Source organism: Sciurus carolinensis, chromosome 10 (genome assembly GCF_902686445.1).
Source record: "Sciurus carolinensis chromosome 10, mSciCar1.2, whole genome shotgun sequence".
In the NCBI taxonomy this organism is placed as follows: Eukaryota; Metazoa; Chordata; class Mammalia; order Rodentia; family Sciuridae; genus Sciurus; species Sciurus carolinensis.
Window position 1 is genome coordinate 78,975,218 of NC_062222.1, and position 25,060 is coordinate 79,000,277.

General features: G+C 40.3%; 1 protein-coding gene across 3 annotated transcripts in view; it reads right to left on the reverse strand.

Moving 5' to 3' along the window:
• Positions 1 to 25,060, reverse strand: part of Shroom3 (shroom family member 3) — a 172,088-nt gene that overhangs the window by 77,238 nt on the left and 69,790 nt on the right. The window contains exon 1 of one of the 3 annotated variants that reach the window (XM_047566175.1): positions 5,379 to 5,684. The exons of the other annotated variants lie outside the window; for them this stretch is intronic. The gene's annotated coding sequence lies outside the window, so the exon portion shown is untranslated. Of the gene's footprint in view, positions 1 to 5,378; positions 5,685 to 25,060 lie in introns of those variants that run through there. 3 annotated transcript variants of the gene reach the window in all.

The window sequence follows — 25,060 nt, forward strand, 5'->3', positions numbered from 1 at the left end:
CTAGTGATTTTTATATGTATTTTGTCACTTTGCAACCACCTTTATCTGATAAGCATTAATGCCTCTATGGATCTATTTTTATCACCATTTTGCAGATGCAGAAATGGAGGCTTAGTGGACTTTCCAAATCACTAGAAGGGAGCAGAGCCTAGATGGGAACAGAGGTCATTCTGTTTCCGCAGTCCAAGATGTTCTGTAACACTCAACTGCCTACATAAGACCATTTGTTGTTACTCATAGTAGGGAGTAACAAGAGAAAAGCCTAGTAAGAAACTTCAACATTTAGGAAAATAGCACTATAGAGAAACAGCCAGGATTTTAAACCTGCACTTTGGTCAATCCAAGACTTTATAAACAAAATACACAAAAAAACCAAGACTAGACAAACAGAGCTCTCTGCTCTCTAAAACATTCCAGCAGAAATGCACATGTTCCCACTCCAAGTCAGAATATCCACAAACTCTCAAGTACAATATCTTATTATTTATCACGGAATTAGCAGATGCTATAAGTGTTCAGTAAATGTTTGGTAAGTGTTTACTAAATGAGTTAAACCAATCCTACAATAACCAAAAAAAATGTCTCTTTGAGTTGGCAAAGTATATAACACCTTTCCCAAACACTGTTGAATTTCGATACAATTGAAATTTAATAGATTAAGAAAACTACTGTCATATATGCCATTCTATCCAAAGTATTTTGCTGAAAATTCAATTTACATGATTAGTCCCTTTAATAAAATATTAATTTGATACAAGAATTTTTTTCTACCTGTGTTTTTAGAAAGTGACTGTAATATGTAGACATTTCTGCTAAATTCCCAAAAGATGCTATGAGCTTAGCCTGAGAGGTCAGCTTCAAATGCTAACATTAAATGAGTACTCAAAAAAGAAGGGTTTGCATAGTGGGCATTTCCTTACCTTGGAGTTTACCTTTGTATGTGTGGTTCTAGGGATGAAATCCAGGACCTCATGCAGGCTAGCAGGTACCTTACCCCTGAGCTACATCCCAGTCCTGGGGTTTAACCTTTAAAGGGAAAGCCTCAGTGGTATTTTGATCATGTATGCAAGAACTCTGTATTTAAATTCCCTAAAGGTTCAAAAAACAACCTATTAAAGTGAAGCTACATGTAATACCAAGGATAATATGTTACAAAATCCTTGATAACCTTAAGGAAATGAGAAGGCTTTCAAAAAAAGAGTATAAAAATGTTATCAACGACATCAAAATCCTATGTTTAGCATAGTACATGGATTTATAGATGACATTCACTGAACTTATACCAAGCTAAATACTTTTGATTATTTAACTCAATCCTCACAAAAACCCTATGAAGATGTGCTACTACTGTCTAGTGTTTTGAGGTTCAGAGGCATTTCAAAACTTGCCCAAGGTAACATATGCCTGAAGACAGAGATGGGATGTATACCTTTGTGTAACTCTAGAACCCAACTTCCTCTTCTAATTGAGTTAATGTTTTGCATGCAAAATAAAATGCACAGGTCTTCCATGTTCAGTTCAATGGGGTTTGATAATTGTATATACTTATATAACCATCTCTGAAAAAAAGATATAAAATATTTCCATTGCTCCAGAAAATCACTTGCCTCTTTCCAGCTAAACACTCCACCCTCAGAGGTAACCACTGACTTCTACTGTCATGTATTAGTTTTCCCCTTTGTAGCCCTTCATAAATACCGCTGCTTGTGCATTCTTTAGTGTCTGACTTTTTTTGGTTAACATAACACTTTTGAGATTCACCCAAGTGTTTTGAGTATTGGGTTCTTTCCTGTTGATTGCTCAGTAGTATTTCACTGCACGGATATACCGTCATTTATTCACTTTCTTTGCTGATAGATGTATGATTTCCTATTGTTGGCAATTATGAATACAGTTGTGATGAACATTCTGTACAAGTCTTTTTTGTGGAAACTTGTTTTTATCTATCTTGGGTAAATACCTAGGTGTGGAAATGCTGGGTCATAGGTTGGTGTATGTTTAACTTTACAACAAACTTACAGTCTTTTCCTTTGTAGTCTACTCCCTCAGAATGGCACTAACTTATTAATATACTTTGTTTTTCCTCTTATATGACGAGTTCCCTGAGGACAGGGAACCAACCCATCAGCAGTTCCTGGGATGCCTCCCACATAGTAAATGTTTGCTGAATAAATGAAAGACCATTGTCCCTACTCCTGTTCCTTCTTTGGGTGTTAGGATAGCAAGAGAGTGCTGGTTTGGGGCCTGTACAGAGAACCGGACAAGCTGCGGGATGTGAATGCAAGCAAGGTGAAAAATTGCCCAGCCAAAAGACTAACTTTCCACTTTTTTTTTTTAACTTTTCTTTTTGATATGACCTGTCCTAGAAAGTGAAACCCTCTTTGTGATCTTACAAGAGGAAACAGGGGTGGCAGCTCCTGTTCAAGTGATACTATGGAAAGGGAGGAAGGTATCACTGCAATTGAGGTCACACTGTGGTTAGAATTACAGGATATTTCTGTCAAACAGGAGGGCAGAGGAAGCAGCAACCCATGAAATCCTGACCTTCTGGAAGTAACCAGCAAAACTGAAGCACTGCTGGAGCCCAGTGGAATATCCTCCCACAGAATTACAGGAATGCTTGGTTTTGGTCAACATGTTATATGACTTCTACATGAACATGGAAAGCCATAATAAATTTTGAGGAGAAAGTAAAATGTTGATGGTTTTACAATGTAACCACAAAGAAATGATAACTGTTTGAATACAACTGCCCTTATCTGAACATTATAGTGTAGATATATATAAAAATACCACATGGTACCCCATAATACGTACGATTTTCCTGTCAAATAAAAATACATAACCAGTGATTTTTTAAAAACGTAAATGTTTGACACCCAAGATAAGGTACCGGAAATAACACTGAGTTAACAATGCAGAATGTGTGCTCAGTGCAGTGGGTCCTGCCTGCAGTCCTAGCGAACTGAGACTGAGGCAAAAGGACTGCTTGAGTTCAGGAGTTTGAGACCAACATATAGCATGACACCATCATTTAAAACAAAAACAAAAAACCAACAACAACGAAACACACTTCCATCTTTGAGGCAAAACTTTTAATTCCTATGAATCAATTCCTCTACCTCACAGAATTTATTCTGTATTCATCCTATAACTTCCTAGAAAGCAATCAAAACCATTGTCCATTGCCTGCCCATAATAGAAAGACTGGTAAATCCTAAGATAACCTAAAATCTTTCTCACCCAAAAGAATATTTTTGTTACACATAAATCAAAAGAGGATTTCGTCTCACACTGGGCTCGGGTACTTTTGGCAATTGTTATTTCCTTTGGTCCCAGGTCACTAAGGATGGGAATTTGTTTAGAATTCCTCAATTTTTAGGTTCTGAGCAGTGACCTCATCTTCCTTTATTCAGGCAGTACTGCATTGGAGCCATCCTAGGCAAATGGATGTTTATCCTATTCTTAAAATCTCCAGGGAAGTAAATTCTCTACAACATCCCTTGGTAACCTTCTCCAGGGTTTTATCAAGGGTTTGGTGAGGAAGTTCTGATGTAGAAACCAATAAAAATATTAACTCTAGGAGCCAAGCTATAAGCATTGGAAAGGGGTATGTGTTTGGCATTTTGCCTGAACAGTGGAGGGATGTATTTACAAAACAGGCTGTACAAACAGAAACCATTTGCCAGGAGCAGATGTGGAAAGCTGATTCAAGAGAAACTGCCACAATAAACTCACTTCCAATCTGTGAACAATGTGACTAAGTTACTGTTGGTTATAACATTTTTCTAAAGCAATTTATTTATTTTTATTTTTAGAGACTGCATTTATTTTCTTGTCAATTCTTAGTTTTAGTCGCTAAACCAGATTTGTTAACAATGACAAAATAGTGCTGCAGTTTTCAAATGACTAGGTTTCTATGAAAAATTCTTAGTAGAACACATATGTTGTCACCTTTACTTCTTTCTCTGATCTGTATGATCTGTATATTCCATCTTTTCTGCAGCCATCATGTACCACTATTAGAATCCGGAAAAAAATTAAAGACAAAGTAACCCTCAAAATGAAAATCTATACTAATTTCTGGTGAAATTCTGTGGGGGAAGATTAGCCATATATCTGACCAAAGTGTTTTAAATTAGAAATGGTAGTTTAACTAATTTAAAATTTAACTAATCAGGGCTGGGGTTGTGGTTCAGTGGTACAGGCTTGCCTGGTAAGTGTAGGGCACTTAGTCGGATCCTCAACACCACATACACATAAATAAATAAAGGTACTGTGTCCATCTACAACTAAAAATATTTTTTTTAAATGTAATCGGAAATAGAAAATGCAAAGCACTATCTCTGGAAGCCTCCATGCTAGAACTTCCTGTTGCACTCTGATCTCTCACAGTAGTCTCTCCGTGGAGATTATATGCATATGGGTGCCCATTTGCTCAGTCAAAAAGCGCCCCTGCACACAAGCGGTCCCCAACAACGCTAGGATTTAAAAGGGGCTGGGATGTAAGGGGTATGGGAGAAGGAACGATAGTAGGGTGAAACAGACGTTATTACCTCCTGTACATGTATGACTGCATAACGATGTATATGTATAATGAGAAAAATGAGAGATTACACACTATGTATGATCTAACAAAATGTATGAATGCATTCTACTGTCATGTAAACTAATTAGAACAAATAAAATTTAAAAATTAAAAAAAAAGACATCAGAGGAAGAGAGGAATATACCCCAACCAAAGGACGCTCTTTGTATGGGAACTTTACAACCCCCTCCGCAACAAGGCTTTTGATACTCCGCTGGCAATTCAGAAGAAAGCCAGTGACAGCCATGCTACCTGACAGTGGCACACACGTTTCAAAATAATACCCTTAAGATGTACAGAGAACGAAAGTGGGGGGGTCACGCCCCTCAAAGCACGTTTGGGGCCTTTCCTACAGAAACAAATCCAGTAAAATTAAGAAAGGCAAGGCGTTCTAAACTCCATAGGAGCCCTCGTGGGAAGCAATTTATCAAAATTAAAACATTTCACAGATCATTTCTCCTGAAAAGTTTTCATGCTGTCAATAATCAACAATTCTTTTCCTCTTAGAGTGGCAGCCTCTCCTCGCTAATAAAAAAGCCAGGGCCACGGAGCGGCGGGAGACCCTCGAGCACGCCACCTGCCCGCACCGGGCCAGCTGCTGGCCGGGAAGCCGGCTCTGGGAAACCGCGCCAAGCCAGGGTTTCCCGGTATCACCGCAGAGTGAAACGCACACGCTTTCCGAAAGCCGCCGGCCGGCACCGCCCTCCTCGCTTCTAAGGCAGCCGCGAGCTCGCGTCCCCGGCCGCGCCCGACGCCCGCGAGGGGTAGCGGACCCCCGCCCCGCACTCACCATCGCCGCCCCCGCCTCCCGGCTGCGTGGGGCTCCGCCGACGCCAAGTTCAAACCTCGCCCGGGCTGCGAGGAGACGACCGGGCATCGCCCGAGCGCTCGGCCGCGCTCAACAATGGGCGGACCGCCGCGCCACGGGCTGCAGCGGCGGACCCCGCGCGTGCGGCGCAAGAGGCTGGTCCCGGCGCGGGGGCGCCGACGGGCTTCACCACCGCACCTCCGGCCCGGGGGCCGCGCACAGCCCCGCGCCCGCCCCACCGCCCGAGGGGCCGCGCTCGCCGGGCGCCCGCCACCAGGTAATCCCACAGGAAGCCTCCCGATTGGCCCGGGCGCTCAGGACGGGATTTGCATTTCAATGACAAAGAAGGCTCCCTAAGGTTTGAAAACGGATTCTGGGACTGAGGAGTCGCGCGCGACTCGCCTCTCCGCCGTCCGCGGGTGCCCTCGTTAAGGGGACAGACGCACACACTCGGTCCCTTCTGTCAGTTCACACTCAGAGGTGTCTTCACCCCTGCTCCCGCATTTTGAAATGAACAAAAATCCAAAAGCAAAATATCAACTTTACGAAGCCGGAGCTCGCTTTACAGGAGCTATACAGTTAGTAATTGACCAAATGAAGCATGAATTGAAGCAAGGTAAAAAGTTCACCGCTGCGGGGGGAAAAAAGGCTCACATTACAAGAAAAATAACTACACTTTTCTCAGTATGTCCTTTTTTCAGTATAAGTCAACCAGAGAGATTCAGGTTGTTGAGGAAGGGGTACAGCTGCTGAAGCCTCTTCTCGGCCCCCCTTTTGTTTGCATGAGCATCATTTCAAATCATCAAGGGAGAGGTGCTTTTATCAGTTCTTGTACTAATCTTTCTGGAGATTTTTTTTATTAAACTGCAAACTTTGGGGTTTTAGACAATGCATATATTTGAGTTTGTTTTGCATTTATGATACAGGGCATTAGTTAATATTCTTAAGGAAAGGACTGTGTTATTTCCCTCTTGATATTTCTTCAAATGTTCTTTCAGCCTCTTTCAATGGAGGTGAGTACCCTCCCCACACCCATACTTCTTTTAATTGTTTTCATATGTCATCTCCATCTCCAGAGATTAAAATAACAATAAGGTTTGAAATTGGGTAATCTCCGGCAGAATCCCTCAAAAATTTCCAGGTCCTATACTTTAAGCAATTCATATGCACATAGACATAGAGAAGACAATTCCTAACTAGGCAGGAGCTAGGGGCCTCAGTTACTGAGTTACAGTACTCAGTTACAGCTGATCCATTTGCCTTTACTTGGCGAGCTCTTTGTTACATCCTGGCAGGATTCAGGAGCATTGGCAGCCACAGCCGTCTTTAATGAAATCTTCCTGGACAGGCCTCCACCCCAAAGGTATTATCCCCCTTACAATTGTATTTTGCTTTACGTGTGGTTTCATAAGCAGCTACACCTGCATATGCACCTGTCATGCAGTCAACCAGTACCACAGTGTTCCTAAGCACTGGAAGCTGGGAGGCTAATGTTGCCTGTGTCCTAATGTCCTGTGGGAATCCACAGGCAGGTGATGTCCAGAACTTAGGCCTTGAAGAAGAGGTCAACACTTCCATTTTATGAAGTACATTGCTGCTAACACCACCATGTTGGGGGAATAAGTGTTAGCTGGAGAACACAGCCAGAAACTTTCAGGCAGAACCATAAGGCCTCCTCTCCTGCTGCTGCTTTATCTTGTTTCCTAAATGCTCAGTCAGGTGAAATCTCCTAAGGGTGGAACAGATCTCTATCCCTGTGTGAAACATCACTTTAAATTGGTGATTAAAAACACACTTTGGGAAAACACACACACACACTTTGGATCCAAATCTTACCACCCACACAGATTGTATTGGACCAGTGAAATTAATCCCTGTGACCAGAGGTCTCTGGGCTTCCATTGGACCACAGGTTCTAGAGAAATACTTTTTACTTGTATCTGCAGTTTGGAGGCATATTTTTAGATGGAAGAAAAGCAACCTGTCTCATGGGATCTAAGGTGAGGTATGAAATGAAGAAATCTCAGCAGTACTACAAAATTATGCCAATGTCTCTCTGCATGAACTGGGGCAAATGCCCTCACCTGGTGCTTCAGATCTTCTGCAAAAATGGTCTGTCCCTGCCTTCACAAAGCAAAGCTAGTAAGTGACTCTGAATAGATACATGTATCCTGTGTGTGTAAACTCCAAGCCACTTATTAATGATGTTCTCTGTAGTCACACTGTCCTTTAGTTCCTATATTGACTGCTTTCAGAAATAACACATCAAGTTAGAATCCAAAGCCTTTTTTAATGAAAAAAAAAATTGGTGAAGAAATAAAATGTTTAAAACTATTACTGTATTTTGTGAGAAAGTAACAGGAAAAAAAACAATAGTCTACTCTTAGGGTGTACATGGCTAGTCTGGAATCTGCTATGTGCATACTTTCTTTAAAGTCATGGGTTTTAAAATATATATATATATATATATATATATATATATATATATATTTAGTTGTAGATGAGTACAATACCTTTATTTTATTCAATTATTTTTATATGGTGCTGAGGATTAAACCCCATGCTTCACACGTAGTAGGCAATCACTCTACCATTGAGCTACAACCCCAACCCTTTTTAAAAATCTTAATGGAGATGTAATTCACATACCATTAGAACTTACACTTTTAAAAAGACAAGTTTTTTGCTTCTTCACCTCCCCTAAAGCCTTTTCTGATACTGGAGTAAAAGAACAGAGACCAGAATATATCCCTCATAGAGCTAGGGGTATAGCTCAGTGGTAGAGTGTGTGCTTAACATGCATCATGCATGAGGCCCTGGGTTTGACCCCTAGCACTGCTAAAAAAAAAAAAAAAAAAAAAAAAAAAAAAAAAAAAAAAAAATCTCTATCCCAGTAGCACCATGACATCAGAGGCAGAATCCCCTGAGGTCCCTTAGTACCTATGAGAGAAGGGTTGTAGGTCAAAAATAGGTTTATAGTACCCAGTAGGGGCACTTTGTACAATCACAGGCCAAGTTGGTTTTCTCTTCTTAAATATTTCCACCTACCAACCCAAATTGCAGTGTGAGATAAATATGACCTCTAAAACAAATATTTAAAATGACATCCAGTAGAATATACTGTTTGAGGATCTAGTAGAATTCAGAATGGATTGGTTCATATTATATACATATGTATAAGTTAGTTTTCACACAGCAATTATCAGGTTCTTATTAGGAAGAAGAAATTTGTAAGAATTAGTATTTTTTCAAACAAACAAAAAAACTCTAGAAATTTAGTATTTCTGGTACACATCTCTCAATTGTAGATTCAGCACTTATTCTTTATTTCATTTAAAAAAATTTTTGTGTTAGTTGCAGATGGACAACATGCCTTAATTGTATTTGTTTATTTTTATGTAGTGCTAAGGATTAAACCCAGTGCCTCGCATGTGCTAGGCAAGCCCTCTGCAACTGAGCTACAGCCCCAGCCCCCAGAGTTATTTCATTTTAATTAGCCTAATACATGTAATTAATTGTATGTTTAAAGAGACTATGTATAGAAACCATATACATGATTTAACTTCTTTTTGTATATTGTAGTGTAGTTTCATAATATATAGTGTACTGTATAATATCAAATTGCAGGTAGAAATAGTCACCATTACTTCTGTACTTTAAAATATTAAATAAGCCCCCAATTTGATTTGGCATTCTTTTTTTGAAATTTTTTTTTTTAGTTATAGATGGACACAATACCTTTATTTTATTTATTTATTTTTATGTGGTACTGAGGATTAAACCCAGTGCCTCATACATGTTAGGCAAACACTCTACCACTAAGCTACAGTCCCAGCCCCTGAAGTAAATAAAATTATGATGTGAAAAATATAATTATTTGAAACATGCAACTTTGCATGATAATAATAGCATCTATCTATTGCTGCAACCATGCAATAAATTCCCTGGTTTATTGATACTCTTCTTTTGAATATTGATATTTTAGTAAAACAATGTCAGACCTGTTGAATACTGAAAATCAGTTTTAAGGTAATGTGTAATGGTTAATATAAATAGCTCATGACCAAGAAGAAACACATATGCAATGTGAATTTACTGCTTCCTGGAGAAAAGCTTAGGAAGGACATAAGGTGTGCTACTTTCTCTCTTTTCTTGTGCTGAGGCACAAAACAACCCAAGAATAAAGCTCAAACCCAAAGCTCAGATGGAAACATCACACCTTGAAAATGAACTTGGTTTCCTGAGACCCTGGGTACTCCAAGGCAAACACAGCGAGGAAGAGGAGAGGTGGAAACTGAAAAAATAGAGAAGAGGAGCAGAGAAAAAATGAGATGGAGGAGGAATGGAGAAAAGGAAAAGAGAAAGAATGGTGGGTCTTAGCAGGAGCATAAAAGACAAGGAAGGAGGTCAGGAAAGAGGATGAAAGAAGCAAAAGCAAACCCCTGTGAGCAGGTGCTTGACCATATATTAAATGAACAAGGAAGAATGCACACCAGCCTGTTAATATACAGTACTTGGGAGAGATGGGGTGAAGACTGACTGTATCATTTTCCTTATACTGTGTTGTAGTATCCTTTATTACATCAAATAGAGAAACTTTAAAAAATAAAACACATGTAGATGATTATAAAGAAAAAAAAATACTGGAGAGCAAACCTGCCTGGATTGTAACTTGGGCATGTCACAGTTGAAGACCTTCACTCTTCAACTATATGCATAGTCTAATAAATATGATACTTCTTATTAGAGATGTTTATGTAATGTGGTAAAACAAGAGTCTCCAGACCAAAACATAATAGAAAGATGTGGAATTCCACATGGTTTTGAAGTTTTCGGATTTAATTATTTATTTATTTCATTGTACTGGGGATTGAGCCCAGAGGTGCTCTACTACTGAACTACAGCCCCAGCCCTTTTTATTTTATTTTGAGACAGAGTCTTGTGAAGTTGCCCATTCCGGCCTCATACTTTTGATCCTCCTGCTTCAGCCTCCCAAGTAGCTAGGATTACAGGCATGCACCATGTGACAGGCTGTTTTCAGATTTATATACCACCAGCATCTTGTTTGAAAATATCTAGAAAGGAAATAAAATCAACTAGGGCTGCATTGACTGATAATAACTGTCAGCAATTCTGGCCACAGCTCACGTACACACCTGATTCTCACTTGTCATTGTTGTCACCAATCACATTACACCCTTTTAGGGACACAAGGAATTAATTTCTATACCTAGAGTTATCTGACCATATAATGTAAGGAGAGTCTAGTTATAGGTTTGATTTAAATAATACATTTTATTAAGTTATTTATTAATAAAAGGAATAAAACTATTTTCTTTTTTTTTTTTTCTTTTTTCCTTTTTTTTCTTTTTGTAATGGGGATTGATCCTAGGGGCACTTAAACACTGAACCACATCCCCATCCCTTTTTAGTTTTTATTTTGAGACAGAATGCTAAGTTTCTGAAGGTCTCAAACTTGCGATCCTCCTGCCTCAGCCTCAGGAGTCACCGGGATCACAGGCCTGCACCACCACTGAGCCAAAGGATTAAAACTTCTAATGCCACTTACATTTTAGTTGACAGAATATCATTTGGGAAGTTTCAGAATAGCTTACCATAGGGGAATTTTCCCACTCATCTTTTATTTCTCCTTTATACAGTCCTTTCTCTCTCCTTAACCTACTTAAATGCAATTACCAAGCACATGCTATGTGACAGGTATTGGATGAGGCACTGGCATGAACTTCAAGAAGCTCATGGTTCAGTGAGAAACTCAGGTCTTAAAGAAATCATTTTGGTCCCATGTGATGAAGATTGTGGAGTAGTTAAGAGCATGGACGATATTCAACAGCTTGCCAGCTGAAGGCAAAGTAAATTGATCTCACTAAGCCTTAATTTTTGTTCTGTAAAATAAGAAAAATTATACCACATAATATCCACAGAAGGTTATTTAGATTATATTGAATAATCATTGAGTGTTTTGGGGAAGGATAAGAGTGAGTTTTGTTTTGTTTTACAGGAGCAAAAGTTTATTTGGGGCTCATGGTTTCAGAGGTTTCAGTTGACAATGGCTGACTCCATTGCTCTGGGCCCAAGGTGAGACAGCACATAATCCAGGAAGGGCCTAGCCCAGGAAAGCTACTCAAGAGAGAGAAGGGGGAAGGAGCCACAGGGAAGCTGCACCCTTCCAAGGCATGCCCCAGGGATCCCCTCCTCCAACCATGCCCTACCTGACTAAGATACTACCCATTCAGTAAGAGTGAGTTATTGATTGTCCTTACTCTCTCTGTCGAATTCCTGGTAGCCCTGGTCTTTCCTCCCAGCTAGTGTCATTCATTGACCAGGAAGGCATGACTCATCAGAACTCAAAGAACAAAGGAGTCAGGCAAAAGACTTAAGATTTAGAATAATATTCAATTAGAGCCAGCTTTCCTCCCCAACACATAGTACAGCTTTCTAAGACGAAAGCAGACAGGCAAGGAGAATCCAAGGAAACAGAAGGAACACTAGAAGCTTGGAGTAACTCCTGGACAGAAGTTCCAGAAAGACTCAGATCTGGAGCAGAAAATACATAGACAGGTCCTGAGCTAGGCAAGCATCTGGGAGAAGTTAGAACGGGCTTCAAAGAACTATCTTGTGATGCACCTGGACCAGAAAGTGCCTCGTGCTTCTCACCAATCCTCCCCACCCACCATGGTTCAGGATGGGTAAAATGTTTCTGTTAAAGCCAAGAGGGCACAAATTCCTGATTAACTTGAGGGGGAAGCAGATGCCACCATACTGGCTGGGATGGTGACCAGACACAGACCAGACACCAGCAAGGAGAGATGGCAACATGGAGACCAAAGGTGCAACTTCAACTGGCCCCACTACTATAACACACACCACACACTCATAGCTGAACTCTGCCCAAGCCTCTTACATCTCAGCTGCAACCCCAGGAGCTAGAGAGACCCTTAACTGGCTGATAATAGGTTTCTGTGTCCCAGCTGAATGAGGTCTTAAAATAGAAATTATGGCCAGTTTAAAAAAAAAAAAATGCTGGGGATGTAGCTTGATAGCAGAACACTTGCTTAGCATTCATGAAGTCCTATGTTTAATCTCCAGCAATGAAAAAAAACAAAGTATATTTCTTCAATAATTGTGTCTGTGGCTCAAGAATTGTACCTAGCCATCATTCAAAGGGCTCATCAGTGTGCCTCATGCATGAGCTCAAAAATGGTAGCTTTGATTATTTTCATTAATAGTTCTATATCCTGTTAGCAAGCAAAAGAGGATGTTTATGTCCAAGAGGGCATACAGAGGGTGTTTGAGAGAGGTCCTGAAGGATGTGCAAGAAGTGGGAAGGAGTAGTTCAGTATGAAAGGTCCCAAAACATCAAACAGCACAGACCAACTGGGGTACTGCAAGTACCATCACCAGGGCACAGGCAGGAGGCAATTGATGTACCTGGGGAGGGAGTTGATGGAAGATGAAGGTCTGTAGGCCATCTTTAGGATTTAGACTTTATCTTGTAGGCCAAAAGAAATCACTAAAACTGTTACACCAGGGTTGTGATCAGATCTGCTCATTGAGGAAGTCACACGGATGCGTGTGGAGCATAGGTTGAATGGGGGGTGCTGGGCTCAATGATTTTAACCACGTACCTTTGTCATTAAGGTGTAATCCCATTCCCCAGGGACCAGGGTTGCATCATGATTCTGAATGAAGTCTCTGGAAGCGGTACAGGTAGATGTGAGACCTGGCTGTGGCACTTACTATGTGACCATGGGCTTGTCACTTACCTCCATGGAGCAGCTTCCTCATCTGTGGAATGGGAGCTAAACATTCAGTCTTAACCACAGAGTTACTGGAGGTTTAGGTCTAATACTTTATACCAGGCACTGGATCAGTGCCTGGTATAAATTAAGTGCTTACTGAATTTTAGCTCTTCTTAACTAAGTAGTGTGTAAAATCATCATTAAATTTGCATGGGGGGGAAAGGGTGACTATATTGGGGAATTACTGTAAAGTCATCTACTTATGATATTCATTTAAATTTTGGTCACCAAGCAAAGTTTCAGAGAAGAAAATCCACTTTATAAATTCACCTGGAAAAAAGGTGGAAGTCGAGCTACAATCCAGGCAACTCAAATCTCGCCGACCTGAAACTGACTCTGGTGGTTTGTGCTGAAGAAAGTGTTTTTCCTTTTCAACCCTAAAGCTCTGAGCGGTGTTGACATGAACTACTGACAGCTGCCACCTCCCATTAGAGGCAGCAACCTTCCAAAAGAAGGTGAAGTGTGCTTGGTATGTGAAAGGCGCTGACTCTTTGAGAAACACATGTGATCTAGGTGACAATAAGGGCTGCAGGCCGAATCCTGAAAGGTAAAGCTCTGCCAGTGACAGGTCCTTAACAGCATGGGTTCAACTGGAGTGCATTCAAATCCTGGTATGTCCTTGTCATCAGAGAATGTGCCCAGGGGAGTGCACAAGGGCAGACAGGACCGAGGCAGAGAGCGTTCAGAGCCCAAGCTGTGCCTACACAGAATGGGGACATTTTCTGTCAAGGCAAGTGAGGATTTTAATTGATGATGTCCAAGAAGTATAAAACTGGAGGACTGAAATCTCTTCTGGGACATAATCCCACCTTTTAAAGGAAGCTATAAAGTTCCTTGCCCCCAGAAAATTATTCGGGTTTCCATGTATTCAGATATAAGTGAAGATAAAGATTTTGGGGTAAGTGGGGTGTGGTGGTGCATGCCTGTAATCCCAGCATCTTGGCAGACTAAGACAGGAGGATCATGAGTTCAAAGCCAGCTTCAGCAACTTAGGGAAGCCCTAAGCAACTCAGTAAGGCCCTGCCTCTAAATAAAATATAAAAAAGGGCTGGGGATGTGGCTCAGTGGTTAAGCCCCCCTGGGTTGAATCCCCAGTACCAAAAAAAAAAAAAAAAAAAAAAGGTTTTGGGGGAGGCATAAGGACAGGAAAGCATAACTGATTTAGAGACGCAAATTAGTGTAATTCCTGTCCTTGGCTTGTGATTTGTATTTTAACTCATACAGTCATCCCTTGCTATCCTTGGGGCTTGGTTCCAGGACACTCCCCCATCAAAGATTCCAAAATCCACAGGTGTGCAAATCCCTTATATAAAACGGTGTAGTATTTGCAAATAACCTACACATATCCTCCTGTATACTCTATTTTTATTTTATTTATTTATTTCAGTTGTAGATGGGCACAATATCTTTATTTTGTTTGTTTATTTGTATGTGGTGCTGAGGATCAAACCCAGTGCCTCACCCATGCCAGGCAAGCGCTTTACCACTGAGTCACAACCCCAGCCCTGTATACTCTATTTTTATTAATTAATTAATTTGTTTGTATGGTTCTGGGGATGGAACCCAGGGATTCACACATGCTAGGCAAGTTCTCTACCACTGAGCTACATCCCCATCCCCTTCAGTAGTCTTTACAAATCATCTTTGGATAATTTATAATACCTAATACAATGGAAATGCTATGTAAATAGCTATCATTCTGTATTGTTTAGGGAACAATGACAAGGAAAAAAGAGTCCACATGTGCAACATCACAGGCATAGTAGAGTTTTGATCTGTGGTTGGTCAATTGGACAGATACAGAGGGTGGACTGTTCTTCCCTGAGAACCTGCCTGATGACAGGCTAGGGAGATAAAGCCAGAGAGACAGTGCACAGATGAGAGATAAAAAGGAAGAAAGCCTGAACCAAGAGTAAACCTGGAATGGAAAACACCAGCTTGCCTAGAGGCAAGTAGGGGGAGGGTCTAAAGCCAGATTGAGCTTCTGAATCCAATCTCACATGATAGATAAGGAGAGAGGAGAACTGGGAATGGAGACAGGTGACACTCTAAAAAACGGGCATGCAAACTGAAAATACAGCATATAGAAATCTGTTTAAATGGCTAAAAGAATCATGCTTTCTACTGATTATAAACATATGACTCATTGCTTCCCTGACTTATCAAAGACATTAACAATGATTACTTCATAACAATACAAAACATCAACAACAAAACCATAATTACTTGGTGCTAGGGACTAAACCCAGGGTCCTGCACATGACAGGCAAGTGCTCCACCACTGACCTACAGTCCCAGACCCCAAATGACTTTTTAAATGAACTCACTGGTTGATTTGGTGCTTTGGGTCTTTGCATTAGATCAGAATTTGAGACCTCTGAAAAAAGACCTGTCATTATTTTTATTTATAACATCAAAACACCTATTCTACCAACTAGGTTTGCTTCTTAAGACTCTAGTATATTAAGTCTTGACAGCATGAAAATAAATTAAATATTGAAATGTCATCAACAGTGCCATTATCATTGCTGGGGAAAAATAACTTCAAGAGTTAAAAACAAGCCAGAGACAGTGTCACATGCCTGTAATTCCAGCAACTGGGAGGCTAAGGCAGGAGGATCCCAAGTTCAAGGCCAACCTGGGCAATTTAGCAAGACCCTAGGCAACATAACAAGACTTGGTTTCAAAATAAAAAATAAAAAGGACTGGGGATATATCTTGGTGATAGAGTTCCCCTGAATTCAATCCTCAATACTGAAGCAAAAACAAAGGAGCTCAAAGACAGGAAAGTTACTAGGACTTTTCTGAAATGATTACTTTGATGATTTACTACTATGAGGTTCAGGCAATGTGGAACTGAATGTCTACATATTTTTCAAAAGTGGTAAAATCTTATTTGGTGCTCCAAGTTTAAAACGAAAAACAAAAACTGTCTGATCTTCATTTGTAAACCTTCATATTTGTATTTGAAAATGAAATTTTCCCACCAGCAAATTGTCAAGCTTTGTTGATCTTGGAGTACTAGTTTCTTTGGCTCTCAAAAGAAAAACAGAGGAATTAAATGCAGCGCCTATTGACTTTTGCAGCAGCCTTATTACTGACTTAAAGAAGCCAAGTCACCTCCTCTTATTCTTTAAACAAATGCTTCTGAAAGCAATTCTAGCCATCAACCACCATGCTAACTTTTTCAGAGTTAATTTTCTAGGGTTTCTTTCATCTGCCTCAAATTGCAAGTTTTATTTTATACTTTCACATGCAGAGTCCAGCAGGAGGAAGATCTTTCTTTACTTTCCAGCTTATTTGTTTTTAAACACAACTTTCTCCCAGTAGGTGTTCAGGAAACCTTTCTACTCCAAGCCGGATGTCAGTGTTATTCCGCATACTTTTGTGTTCTTGCCTAGGAACCACAAGATAAGATGGGAGAGAAAATTTATTTTTAAAGTTCTTGTAATCAGCAAGTTTGGGAGGTGTCCAAAGTGTGCTTGCATTGGCCAAAAGCAAAAAGATAACAGAAACCTGAGCAGATCTAACAGGCTCTTAGTTGCCATTACTTCATAGCAGAATCAATACAAAGACAGACTTGCCCAGAAAGAGCTGAGCAACAGTCTATAAGTCACTGTAACAGCAACCATTTATTATTTATAATTTTTACAATAATACCCAAGGCAGCTATTATCAGTCCTGTTTTACAGGGGGAACAAAAGCTCAGCTTTTAAGTAACTTGTTAAAGTCCAACAGTGAAGAGGTGGCAGAAGGAGGACTCAAGGATGTCTGTGTGCTTCTGAAGTACAGACCTTGTGGAACTGAATGTCTACATATCCAGCATGGGATTTTCTGCACCTCCATGACCAAGATACACTGTTAAGTTAAACTATTTTAATAAGAGGACAAAGTTTTGCTGTCTTCCCGAGGGTGAAGGAAAGTGGACATATCCATACATTTGAAGGCAAAGGCTTTATTACTATTTGGGCACCCAGAAAAATAAAGCTATTTGGAAACTCATTTACTTGTAATGGAGGATGAGCAAATCCCTCAACCTCTCCAAAATGATCTTTCTCCTCAGTAAATGGAAACTTACTATATTTTTTCCTTAAAATTTTTGTCTTTTTGCAAATGAAGGGCACTAAATTTTTCCTGATTCCTTTCTCAGTGGTGCAGCTTTGGGGGACAGATTTTTCTAAAGACTTTTATAGAGTAAAATAATTTTCATTTTGCAAGCATGCCCTGGTTTCCCTCATAGACATTTGACTCACATTTTCCTTTGTCTGGGTTTCAGTCTTCCCTACCATAGAAATGCTAGCCTTCTAGGACCTGCAATATGTATCCTTTCTCAGTGACACTTCTCTGATCTTCATCCAAAAATAATCCCTGCCTCAGTCGGGCATGGTGGTGCACACTTGTAATCCCAGCAGCTGGGGAGGCTGAGGCAAGATGATTTTGAGTTCAAAGCCAGCCTTGGCAATTTAGTGAGGCTCTAAGCAATTTAGCAAGACCCTGTCTCTAAAAAATTATTAAAAAGACTGCGGAAAAAAGGGGAGGCTCTGGGGGTGTGGCTCAGTAGTTGAGTGCCCCTGCATTCAATACCCAGTACCAAAATAAAATAAAAAGAATCCCTGCCTTCTCTGAATGTTCAAAACTGCATCAGTCACCTAATAGAATCCTTACCACATTTTACTTTTAATAAAATTGGTGCCATTAAAACAAAAATCTCTCTAACAAAAGGAGCAGGGATTCTGCCTCATTCATCTCAGATGCCCCATGGTGCACAGGATACATAGAAATGGTTAAATTAAACTGGGCACAGTGGAGCATGCCTGTAGTATTCCCAGCGGCTCAGGAGACTGAGGCAGGAGAATCATGAGTTCAAAGCCAGCCTTAGCAACTTAGTGAGGCACTTAGCATCTCAGTGAGACTGTCTCTAAATATACACATATATATAAATTCATATATATATATATATATATTACCTTTTTTAGTGGGATGTATATATATACCACTGCATACATACATATATATATATATATATATATATATATATATATATATATATATATGGCTGGAGAGGTGGTCCAGGGGTTAAGGGCCCCTGGGTTCAATCCCAGGTACAAAAAAAAAAAAAAAAAAGAAATGGTTAAATTATGAGTCCAGGTTGTCCTCCTTGTACCCCCAATGATAATGTAAGTCCCATTCCTTCCAGATCTTTCCTCAACTGCTCTATTCATTTTTCCCCTAAATTTGTGAGTTTAATTTTGGGTGCATACCATACATTGCTGTGAAGCATGTATGTCCTGGATTCTCAATAGATCTACTCCTAGGTCAATGTCTCTGGACAATGCTATTATTCGTGTTTTTAAGAACAACTTTCATTTTTGAGCAGTTTTTCAGGCACTATGGTGAGTTTTTTATTTGCCTTTCTGGTTTGATCCCCTAAAGAATTAGGGGGCCCTGACTTTGTTCCTCAGACTACCCCAGCCTTCAGCCTGTTCTATGTAATATACTCCAGGGTTTTGACAGCTGTATGGTAAGATTCTTGAGAGCAGGGGCCACATCTTTCTTATTCATCTGGGGACCTATAGTGCATGAGAATAGAGTTCCAATAAATGTCCAATTGGAGTCTTGAACTACCAAGTTCACAAAACAAACAAATAACGCTTTACAACTTTTTTATTGGTATTCCATATTGCTAATTCACAACTGAGAACCCTTCCATTATCAGTATGGGAACTGCCAGGTGAAGAATTCTGTTTTTTACAACCAATCTTCAGTGCTGTTTAAAAAAAAAAAAAAAATCCAGCATGGGATTCCCCACTTTTCATAAAGTGACTTTGTGCTTCCCTCCCACTCCCTGCCCACAGCCACCTTGTTTATCTCTGATTTCCATTCATATTTGTGTCTGAAGACCCCACCTTGGTCTATATTCATATTTGTGTCTGAAGGGAGCACTGGTCTCTTTCCTGTGTATAGGAATGAGAAGACCTGACAGAACTTAAAAGCTTCCCCAGAGAACCTGTCTGCACCCATGATTTACATCCCTGGTTTTCTTATTAACTAACTGGCAGACTTCAGAAAACTGGAGCCAAGCCAGGTGGGGCCCCTGGTGCTCATGTCACAGTTGCTGGAGAATAGGGAGAATGTGGAGGCTGGGTGGGTGGGAGGAAGGAAATGACTTCTGGAAACTTGACATATGCTCCAGGTAAGCAGGACCATTCTGCTTCCAAGCAACTATAAAACAAGCTTCGTTCAACCCCCATGTTGTGGGGAAAGCTGGAGAAGCTGCTAAAATTTAAGGATAGGAGTTATTTTCTCCCTCATCAATCTTAAAAGGTGTAGAAGATTAGAAAAGATAGACAATCTAGAGAAATATTGGTAAGTGATCGGGGAAAGGTGTAGAAGATTAGAAAAGATAGACAATCTAGAGAAATATTGGTAAGTGATCATTGTTTGAGGAAAACAGGTATCTTTTACCTTAACAAAAAAAAAAAAAAAAAAAAAAAAAAACCTCAAAAACTTTGACTTACTGATACATAATGTGTTTTATAAAGAATTAGAAAAGTAGCCAGGAGTGGTGGTGCATGTCTGTAATCCCAGCAACTCAGAAGTCTGAGGCAGGAGGATGGCAAGTTAGAGGTCAGCCTGAACAATTTAGCAAGACCTTGTCTCAAAACTTAAAAATAAAAATAAAAAGAACTGGGAATGTAGCTCAGATGTAAAGTACCTTTGGGGTCAATCCCCAGTACAAAAAAAAAAAAATCATAAAAGTTCATCTTTTTTATTCTAATTTAAAAACAATAGTAAGTAAGCAGGGAAAATGGGAGCTGTGCAGTGGGCATAGAGTTCAGTTGTGCACGATGTAAAAAGCTCTGGAGACCTGTTGTAAAACAGCGTGAATGTACTGAACACTACTGAACTGCACAACTAAAAATGGTGAGGAGGCAAATCCTCATGTGCTCTTCACAGGCTATTTAAACCCTGCAGCACTCCCCACCCCACCTGCTTTTCTCTTACCAGCAGTTACACTTACATATCCTTCTCTTTACGTGAACAAAAGGGGAGAAAAGAGAAGGACATGAGTTTCCAGAAGCAGAAGGGAGAACTGGGGTCACCTTCTTCTGAGAAATGTCTTTTTTCTCAACCACTAGCCATAGGATATTTTTAAAATTACATATGTATAATGGGTAATTGCAAAAGAAACTTTGAGAGAGCAAAGTAACAGATGAATTGAGTCCCTGCTGTATGATCACAACTCAGAAGTCCAATAGAAGTTCTCAGAGCTAGCGACCTAACAGCTGACAGTCCCGCCAACAGGCACAATGAGAGGCTTAGGAAACCCAACTCCATTTCATAGCTAATTCTCCCTAACCCCCCTCCAAACCACTTTTCCTTTCTTATCCAATGGGGAGGCTGAGAGTCTCCATTGACTGATTTAATTTGGAGAAGGGATTTTTTAAAAATCTGTCCCAGTTTGGAATTTTTTTTTTTTCATAGATGGGTGTTTGTTGATCAAAGTGACAAACAGCAAAGATTTTAATTTATGCTTCCTTTAGGTCTACAGATTTGTGGGGGTGGTTTCTGTCCTTCATGTGTATGGTATATAAAGTGCCTGCTTCCTGACTCTGAAAAGGACTCCTTCCCTTAAGTGTGGTGGCTGTGGCATCACATGAGTAACCAAAGTCAACCCCAGCTAAACCTGTCTCTTGGCATGCTTCTTTCTGGGTGTCCATTCATCTAATAGGCATGTTTTATTGAATAGCTACTCTGCCAGGGCACTATGGGATGGAATCTGGCAGGCTGGAGGACTTTCAGCAAGGCCTCCTAAACTGGAATTGAGAAATTACAAAGGGATTCTACAGGGAGACCCATAGGCTAAATGGAATTAGTGTGGCAATAAGAAAGGAGGGAAAAGAACTGTGAGACCAGGAAAGGAATTCACCAGCATAGATGGAGGAAAGTGCAAAGGAGCAAGTAGCTAAGCAGGGCAGATGTCACGTGGGGACAAATGTCTAACAGACCTTGGACATGCAAATTCAGTTAGGTCCTGGTTAAGAGTTCAGAATTTATCCAAAGAGCAATTGGAAGTCATTGGAAATAGAGGTTTAGGCTTGCATTTAGAAGGCTCATGCTGCTTGTAGTGACCACTGATGGAGAGGAGCAAGGCCGGAGGTAGGGAGGGAGGTTAGGACACTGCCACAGGAGTGCAGCCTGGATGTGATGGGGTCCTCCATCCCGGAACGTAAGCTCCATCAGGTCAGGGATCTCAGCTGGCTTGCTGACTACCTCAAGTGCCCTGGCACAAGATAGTTGCTTGGATATTTGTTGAACAAGTAAACAGGCTAGCCTTAGGTAATTCCAGAGGGGATTAAGGATTGGTGCAGATGAAGAGAAAAATTAGGAAATGCAGTGGTAGTTCTTGTTCATCTTTTTAAAAGCCTTCTTAAAAATCTCTTTATCAGCCAGATGTGGTGGCGCACGCCTGTAATCCCAGTGGTTTGAGAGACTGAGACAGGAAGATCAAGAGTTCAAAGCCAGCTTCAGTAAAAGTGAGGCACTAAGCAACTCAGTGAGACCCTGTCTCTAAATAAAATACAAAATCGGACTGGGGATGTGGCTTAGTGGTGGAGTGCCCCTGAGTTCAATACCCAGTATCTATCCCACCCAAAAAAATCTCTTTATTGATTTACTCATCCTTGTATTCCTTTCCATAATGTCTATTTGATTAAATATAAAATATCTAAGTATTTTCCAAATAAAATGCTCATTTTAAACCTACAGTGCAATGATTTTTTAGAAACTGTATAGAGGTTTTCAGTCATCGTCAACCTCCGGTTTTAAGATATTTGCAACACCCTAAAAGGTCCCCTCCCCATCCCTGTCCCTTCTCCAGTCCCAGGCCATCACTGATTTGCTTTGTGTCTTTATGGATTTGCCTTTCCTAAATAATACAACCATACCACATATAATCCTTTGTGTCTGGTTTCTTTTACTAGGTGTGTTTTTGTTTTTGAGATTCTTTTGTGTTGTAGCAAGTTTCAATAGTTCATTCCTTTTTTTGTGTGTGTGGTGCTGGGGATTGAACTCAGGACCTTGTGAATGCGTTCTACCACACACCCAACCCTAATTCATTCTGTTTTATTGTTGATTAGTTGTCTGTTGTATAGATATAGAACGCTGTTTCTCCATTTACCAGTTGATAGACATTTGTCCCCACCTTTTGTCCATTGTGAATAATGCTGCTTTGAATATTCATGTAAAGGTCTGTGAGTGGTCAGAGAGGCCTTGTTAATTTTGATTAGATGTAGGAGATTGTGAGAAAATTAACGGGTCAAGGAAGATGCCCCCATTTCAGAATAGTTCGATGGGATGGGTGATGATATCTAATTCACTGAAATAAGGAGATCGGAAGAGCAGCTTTGTTGAGAAAGGTGACCTCCATTTGAGGCGAGTGTCCCTGAGACACTGGGTGGGTGTGCCCAGTCAGCAGGACACATGGATGTGGAATCTTAAGATAGCTTCCTCAGAATGTCCAACAAAATTAGGCTCTATTTTGAGAAATCTTTTCCATTTTTAAGATTTATTTCTCAAGCATAATAAAAATAATTCTCTGTAACAGGATTTTCTCTTTAGAAATTTGGTCAAAGAAGAAATTCACATAATACAAACTACTTATTTTTGTTTAAATAACAATTATAACACCTTCTTATTTCTCAGCATTTCCTTTTTTAAAACATGTGGCAAAGTACACATAACACGACACGTCTCATCTTAACCATTTGTGAATGTCCTTGCTGGGTGGCATTAGGTATATTCACATGATTCTGCTACCATCACCACAGCACTCTTTCATCTTGCAAAACTGAAATTCTATACTCATTAAATAATTCTTGAATCCTTCCACTTCAAGTCCCTGCCAAACACCCTTGTACTTCCTTTTCCTATGAATTTGACAACTTCAGGTACCTTGTATATGTGGTTCAAAGTTCTTCAAAACAGTGCAATTTTTTGGAGCAGCACAACCATGAGAATATACTTAATGCCACTGAACGGTACACTTAAGTCGATGAATTCTTCAACCGAAAAATTTCCTCATAAAATTATCTTTTCCCCATAATCTACAGGGTCCTGAAAGTGACCCGGTTCTGTTTGGTTTGGTGATAAAAATGTCCAGCTGGAACTTCCTAATGCACTTAAATTCTTCTGTAGGAGACCAGGTCAAGCAGGTCAGCACTGACAGGGAGGAACTTACCAGGACAGCACTTATCAGGGAATGAAGGTTATGACATGGGGTCAGGATGTCACACCTGATGGCAATGAGAAAGATCAGACACACACCAGCAAAGAGCAGGGAGGTGTTTTGAATTCTGTGTTACCAAGGAAGGATGTCAGCATGGTCCAGGCTTCATCAACTTGTATCTGTTTTGTTAAAAAAAAAGATTGCTGCTCTCCACAGATGGACAAGGCAGGTAGCTCATGGAAAATACCAGAACAGGGAAACGTTTCCATTCTATCAGGTTCAGGAAAGACTGATAAGATATGCCAGGAATTAAGTTAATAAAACCAGCAAGTTTCAATAACCATAAACATCAGACAACACCACTCAATTGTGGAGGGAGATGTAGCAAAGAGCAGTCAAAATCACAAAACAAGGAAGGACTGTATAGATGGAGGGGAGGGGTGGGAGGGGAGGGGGGAAGGGAAAAAATGGCAGAATGAATCAAACAACATTACCCTATGTAAATTTATGATTACACAAATGGTATGCCTTTACGCCATGTACAGACAGAGAAACAACATGTATCCCATTTGTTTACAATAAAAAAAAAAATGTTAAAATGAAAAAAAAAAAAAAAAATCACAAAACAGCATAGCACCCCAGGCAAGGGGTGGGTCTCACCACTCTTGGGGCAGGAAAGCTGTGTGGACCTGGGCCTTCCTAGCACCTTTTCTCCCCCAAATGGCTGGCTCTTCTGAGTCCACATCCTAGGCCCAGGGTGCTCCAGGAATGCCACAGCTTCCTTGTGTACCTTCCCAGATGCCCCACCTGCAACTGGTATGGAGGGTGGGCCAAAAAATTAAACACAGGCTAGCTATCAATGGTAGGGAGATAAGAGACATAAAAACCCCTGGATCCCAGCCAGGTCAGGCCACCTGAGTAAGTTCCTCATAGGTGGAGTTGCAGTCAAGTTGAAGTGATTCCACTATTTAAGGCCCAAGGCAGAGGATAATTACTACTCAAGGATATAGGAGGTCTTGGAACTATGATGTAGCCAATAAATCCATCCCTCCCATTTTGTATGGTATTGGCAGCTGTGGAAACCTAGGTAAGAACGATAAAAGTCTAGAAATCCTTGCAGGCAGGCAGGGAATCTTTCCATGGTTCTGTTTGGGGCTCATTGCTTGGGAAGTCTTTAAAACCAAGGACCGTCAGGCCTGTGGGTGGAGGAGTGGGGAGTTGTTCTGCAGCAAGTATGGAGTTTCAGCTTTGCAAGGTGAGAAAGTTTGGGAGATTCATTCATAATGCACAAAAATTTGAAAATACTAATGTTACTGAACTATATACTTAAAATTGGTTAAGATGTACATTTAATGCTATATATTTTCTACCACAATAAAACAAAACAATTGCAACGAAAGTAAAAAACTCCAGAGGCCCAAAACCAACTTCATACCACAAGTTATAATTCCTGGGGATGGATTTCAGACATTATCATCATCATCATTTTAATACTAGTACTGACATCGTTATTTTTAAAGATCCCCATATCTTTTCCTATGTGCAGTTAAAAGAACCAGATTCTCTGAGAATCACAACTATTAACAGTCAACTATAGATTCTGGCTGCAAAAACTC